The sequence below is a fragment of the Dermacentor silvarum genome, chromosome 4 (assembly GCF_013339745.2).
Source record: "Dermacentor silvarum isolate Dsil-2018 chromosome 4, BIME_Dsil_1.4, whole genome shotgun sequence".
In the NCBI taxonomy this organism is placed as follows: domain Eukaryota; kingdom Metazoa; phylum Arthropoda; class Arachnida; order Ixodida; family Ixodidae; genus Dermacentor; species Dermacentor silvarum.
Genome location: NC_051157.2, coordinates 220,038,221 through 220,045,154, shown reverse-complemented (window position 1 = coordinate 220,045,154; position 6,934 = coordinate 220,038,221).

Sequence of the window (6,934 nt, the reverse complement as noted above, 5' to 3'; positions counted from 1 at the left end):
CGGCTGACGCGGTAAGGGACTTTGCCGCGCGCTTGCGCGCGGCCCCGCGGCCCCAACCGAACCGCCAGCAGCAGATTAGACAAACAGGTGTATGGACACCGACGAGGAGTCACGCCGGGCTTAAGCGCCGACCATTTTCGGTCACTGTGGGTGGCTTAAGCGCGGGCCTTTTTTTTTTATTTTTTCTTTTCCTTCTTGCCCCGGTTGACGTGGTGGCGCGCTTAAGCGCGGCGCTTCAGCTCGGCCACTATGGCCCCGGTTGACGTGGTTTTTAGGCCGCCCCGGCTGACGTGGTTGGTAAGGGACTTTGCCGCGCGCTTGGGCACTGCCCCACCCCACTCGCCAGAAGACTAGCTGAATGTCAACACCGCGGAGGAGGAATCGCGACGCCAACCAATTTCGGTCACTTATGAGCGGCTCGATTGCCGCATTGGCGCCTGCCGACTTGCATCGCGTGCAGCTCAAACGCGCGTTCTTCGCCGCCCCGGTTGACGCGGTTTTTTGGCCGCCCCGGCTGACGTGCTGAGGGACTTTGCCGCGCGCTTGCGCGCCGCCCCACTCACCCGCAGACTGTCAACACAGAGCAGGAGGAATCCCGGGTTTTTTTTTTTTTCTTCTCCTTCCTACCCCGATGGACGCGGTGGCGGACTTTCGGTGCGTCGAGTGCGGCTTAAAGACTTTCTTTGCCGCCCCGGTTGACATGGTAGCGGACTTTGCGGGTTCTTTCCCGCGGCTGTTGGCGTGTTCTGTTTTCCTGTGTTTTTTTTTTTTTTTTTTTAGGTGCGCTCGTAGTCAGGGTAGGCAAGCGCCACGTATCACTGATGAAAACTGGCCGCGTTTGAATGCATAAAATTCTAATGAAAATATCTAATGAAAACCAAACCAGTAAGAAAGGCGTCCAAAATTGCCAAATTTTCATTTCAGAACACATTTACATTTAAGAACATTTGTTGTTTTCTTTGCTGCCTCGGCTGAATAATTCTGAAGCAGGATTTGCCACAAAAGCAATTCTTTTTTTTTTTTTTTTTTCGAGCGCTTTTTTTCTTGCGTTTCCGTGGTCCCTTACAAAAATAGTTCTTCTGCAGCACAGTGTGCGTGTGTTCAAATTTGAGAAAAAGCCCTGTTCTAAATAGAAAGAAGAAAACAATTTCGGTTAGAGCAACTGCAGAAGAAGAAACGACGTTCCGATTCTGAAGCAGGTTCTGATTTGTCACAATCGCAATTCTCTCTTTTTTTTTTTTTTTTCGTGCGCTTTTTCTCCTTGCATTTCCGTGGTCCCTTACAAAAATAGTTCTTCTGCAGCAGTGTGCGTGTGTTCAAATTTGAGAATGATCTGATTCTGAAGCAGGTTCTGATTAGCCACAATCACAATTCTTTTTTTTTTTTCGTGCGCTTTTTTTCCTTGCATTTCCGCGGTACCCCTTACAAAAATGGTCCTTCTGCAGCACATGCAACACACACAGCGTGCGTGTGTGTGTTCAAATTTGAGAATGATGGAAGTACCTAGCGCTGCAACTAGAACAAGAATTAATTATGAGTAAAAATGCACACTACCGAAGCCCAATCCCTGTTCTAAATAAAATGAAGAAAACAATTTCGGTTAGAGCAACTGCAGAAGAAGAAACAACGTTCTGATTCTGAAGCAGGTTCTGATTTGCCACAATCACATTTCTTTTTTTTTTTTTCGTGCGCTTTTTTCCCTTGCATTTCCGTGGTCCCTTACAAAAATGGTTCTTCTGCAGCACATGCACAAGCAATAAACGACGACACAATCGTCAGCGATATTTTCCTGGCCATTTAAAGAAATGTTTTCCGATCCATTTACACACATACACACACATGTGTGTGTGTGTGTGTGTTCAAATTTGAGAATGTTCACACTACCTAACGCTAGAAAAAGAAGAATTTATTTTCTCACTCGCGAAAATAAAACACATACTACAGAAGCTGTTCTATAAATAAAAAGAAGAAAACAAATTTTGTTAGAGCAAGTGCAGCAAAGATGTCAAGTTGTCTACACACAGCAGCGAAAGAATTACGATTTGAACAAATAAATAGCAAAACAATTCAGGTTAATGCGAGAAAACAAGTAAGCTGATGACATGGCATAACGCTGTCGCCGCCCCCCCTGCCTTTCGTCACGTCTCCGAGCTAGGCGCCAGTCCGGCCCGCGAGCAGCTTCCGTTATCTCCTTGCTATCCGCGGCGTTCACTGATACAGACTGATATGACGCCGCGCCTGTAGTATCTAAAAGCCCAAGGAGCGGGGTTGGCGCCACAGCGCAACGTGGCGCCCGACGGAATGACGAAGTAAATTTGGCGGCCCGCCGGCATTGAAGCGTTAGGCCAACGCCGCAGACAGCAAAGAGATAACGCAAGCTGCTCGTTTGGTCGGACCAGCCGTGACGTCGGAGACGTGACGAAAGGGCCGGGGGGTGGCGACATCGACGACAGAGACGCTCTTTTTGCGGCCAGTTTCAGTTTCAAGCAGCCTGCCAAGAGGAACTAATTGTTCGCGTAGCTCCCACATGAACTCCGCTATTCAAAATTCGATCCTTGGGCTAGGTAGTGTCGAGGACGGGCCCCAAAGTACTCATTTGCTATAGCCACCTATTGTTGATCATTAGAAAGTTAATTAGCGTAAATTTGCTAATTACGCACGTAATTGCGGAAATTGCTCTGTATTATCTAGAGGCCGCCAATCCGTACACTGGAATGGCAAACATAACTTGACAAAGATTTACATTTTACTAATTTTAAAATTTGGTGCAGCTAAAAAAAAAAAAAAAAAAAAAACACCCTGTATACTGACAGACTTCGGTTGCTTTACAAAAAATAGGCTAAAGGACCACCACTGTTTATATAAAGACGGAAACAGGCGGAAATTGTCAAGTGCTTTTTGCAAAATGAATAAATTTAGAATCTATTCTGGTGCTCGCAGTTTCGAGCAAAGAATGTGGAGCAAGAGAGATATGGAAAAAAAAAAGTCACTACTTTCTTCGCGCGGCGGGATTCGAACCAGGGTACACACGATCCGAAGGGGAGTGCTATCCACTAACGATAACCACTGGACTATGGCACCCACTCTTGCAGAACAAGAATTTATGGGTACCATAAATGCTTGCTCGTTGTACCGTTGCGTTGTACCGACGATTGTAAGACAACTTGCTATGGGCCACAGAAAGAGAAAATGAGAGCGTGAGACACACAGAGAGGAAAAGAAAGCGAGAGGAAAAGAAAAGAACGCTTACAGAGTTTACTACTGTTTCATACGTTTTCACAAGCGTGGATCGTCCTTAATTTTTTTTTTTTTTTTTTTCACTTTCGCTGAAAATGCAGAAATCGTAGGGCGACTTTTGGTATATTGTGTACGTACGCGCGCGGCCACGTACATGCCTAATTAAATGGTCTATCTGAAACCACGGCTGTGCTGACGTACGCGTGGGCACGAGCGAATTTAGTTATTGAGCACCAGCTACGACACGAGAAACGTTTAACTCGGAACAAGCGTTGCTGGTCGCCGATTCCTGCGCTAGTCCACCGTCTACATAAACATCGGTTCGCAAATTAAGTTCCGCTACATGAAGTGAGGTGTAAATGGAACTTTTTTTTTTTTTAAGCGAAAATCGATGTCCACTGTCAAACGTTTCGATACTTGTCTAGCTCATGCTGCAGTGCACGGCTACAAGGGGTGCACGGTGAATCGGCTCAGCTGTGCAGGCATTGCACGGCTGAGTGACATTATATTGCGGCTAGCGACAGTGTCGGCGCCGCGACCGTTTCAAGCTTTCAAATCAAGCTGATTCTCAGCTTTCATTTCTTTTTTAATACATAGGAGAGGAGGCTTGGAGGAATACAAAACAATAAAATACATTTGTTTTCGGATAAAACAATTGCCGTTTTTCGAAATTTGCGTTTTCCCCCCGACCAAGCACAATTCATTACCCTTTCTTTACGGCTTCACCGTCGCGCAGCGCTGCTCTGCGCTTTAGCCGAACCAACAGGCAAACTTATGGGCGCCGCCATTTTGGAAAAAAGGCCGCAGACATATTCCGACCTAACTCGGCGAGTTTTCAACGCAGACTGATGAAATTAGCTTTATTTTAACGAGAAAAATGCGACAAGTGCCACAACTAACAGCTAGATGCTCGACGGATTTCCTAAAGGCACAAAACCGCTCCTTACTGTAATTATGACAACGAGTGTTACCGCGCGCCATCTAGCATTTGTACGCCACAGCGATGCACTTCGCGCTTCCTTTGTCCGTACATAGATGGCGCCCATAGTTTTTTTGCCTGTTGGTTCGGCTTAGCGCAGAGCAGCGCTGCGCGACGGTGAAGCCGTTGTGAAAGGGTAATGAGTCGTGCTCGGTCGGGGGGAAAACGCAAATTTCGAAAAACGGCAATTGTTTTATACGAAAACAAATCTATTTTGTTGTTTTGTATTCCTCCAAGCCTCCTCTCCTATGTATTAAAAAAATCAAAGCTGAGAATCAGGTACAAGACAGCGAAAAATGCAAGAAACACTCGCCCGGACTCATGAAAGTGCGAATTTTTCCGGATTTCGCACACGCGGCATATCGCTCCGCGGCGTTGCTTGCTCTTGCTTTTTAGTGGAGATGTAGGTAGGCCTGGCCCCTTCTCCCCAGAGCTCACATCGGCATCGCGGCAGTTTTGCTGAAAATGGGAAAAGAAAACCATTTCCCGGCCGAAGTCCAGCATCTTTAAACATTAAAACGTGTTTGTCCCAGTTCTTCAATTTGTAGCATTTATAGAGTTTGTGCACTAAAATTTGCGTACTTTACGTAGTGTGATCATAATGAAATTTCGCATGCTTATCCTTTAACATGTCCTGAATGCAAAGAAACAACTTTCAGAGCTTTCCACAAATATTTTCAGGAATTATAATTATGAAAATTTCTTCGTTGAGAATGGTAAAACTGAAACTAGGCGTTGTAAATTTTTTGTAGACTAAAGCACGAATGTTGCAGTATATTTTTGCGGCTGTATGGAATGGTACTATTTATAGGGAGAAATATGAGCTATTTCTTCGTGTTTTCTTATGCTCACTGGTATCGCCTAAGCTTCCACAAAAAATGCATTGTTTTGACAGATGCATGGCGTGCGAATCATTCACCAAATGAGCAATAAAAAAAAACTAAAAGCGGATTTGAAAACGTAGGCGCAAATGGTGAAAATTTCGTTGAGCTCTCAGGAATATTTAAAGAAGAGGTTTGGCGAGTTTGGCCGTCATGTGGCGCTTATTAGGGTATGTTTTATGTTGCGCCTAATTAGTTAATCAATTTAGATAAATTATGCAAAGTGTTTAGTGTTCACGTTAGGGCCCAGTGCGTTTCGTTTCTTTGTAGAGGGCCTTCCAAAACGACCAATGCATCTTTTTTTTTTTTTTTTTTTTTGCGGCAACACGCATGACATGCTGCGTAGTGATTTTTTCCGGCGTTTAATGAAACGCCACCAAATAGATAATAAACCCACGTATTTCACGCGCGCGCGCGCACACACACACACACACAATTATATATATACATGTGTGTTAGCGTGCGTGCGCGCGCGCGCGCGTGCGTGCCAGCTGAACAAGTGACGGAAATTGCGTTTCGTTATATCTCGGCGACTGCTGTTCGCTTTATGGAATAAAAAAACTGATAATTTATCTTTGAGGAAAATCCTTGAATGCTTGGTGCACGCACGAAGCGGTTAAGTTAGAGACTTGCGTGTTTTTGGTTAGACAGTGCAATTCACCTACAGCTTTTAAAGAAGAGGTTTGGCGAGTTTGGCCGTCATGTGGCGCTTATTAGGGTATGTTTTATGTTGCGCCTAATTAGTTAATCAATTTAGATAAATTACGCAAAGTGTTTAGTGTTCACGTTAGGGCCCAGTGCGTTTCGTTTCTTTGTAGAGGGCCTTCCAAAACGACCAATGCATCTTTTTTTTTTTTTTTTTTGCGGCAAGACGCATGACATGCTGCGTAGTGATTTTTTCCGGCGTTTAATGAAACGCCACCAAATAGATAATAAACCCACGTATTTCACGCGCGCGCGCGCGCACACACACACACACACACAATTATATATATACATGTGTGTTAGCGTGCGTGCGCGCGCGCGCGCGTGCGTGCCAGCTGAACAAGTGACGGAAATTGCGTTTCGTTATATCTCGGCGACTGCTGTTCGCTTTATGGAATAAAAAAACTGATAATTTATCTTTGAGGAAAATCCTTGAATGCTTGGTGCACGCACGAAGCGGTTAAGTTAGAGACTTGCGTGTTTTTGGTTAGACAGTGCAATTCACCTAGAGCTTTTAAAGAAGAGGTTTGGCGAGTTTGGCCGTCATGTGGCGCTTATTAGGGTATGTTTTATGTTGCGCCTAATAGTTAATCAATTTAGATAAATTACGCAAAGTGTTTAGTGTTCACGTTAGGGCCCAGTGCGTTTCGTTTCTTTGTAGAGGGCCTTCCAAAACGACCAATGCATCTTTTTTTTTTTTTTTTTTTTGCGGCAACACGCATGACATGCTGCGTAGTGATTTTTTCCGGCGTTTAATGAAACGCCACCAAATAGATAATAAACCCACGTATTTCACGCGCGCGCGCGCGCGCGCGCACACACACACACACATACATATATATACATGTGTGTTAGCGTGCGTGCGCGCGCGCGCGCGTGCGTGCCAGCTGAACAAGTGACGGAAATTGCGTTTCGTTATATCTCGGAGACTGCTGTTCGCTTTATGGAATAAAAAAACTGATAATTTATCTTTGAGGAAAATCCTTGAATGCTTGGTGCACGCACGAAGCGGTTAAGTTAGAGACTTGCGTGTTTTTGGTTAGACAGTGCAATTCACCTAGAGCTTTTAAAGAAGAGGTTTGGCGAGTTTGGCCGTCATGTGGCGCTTATTAGGGTATGTTTTATGTTGCGC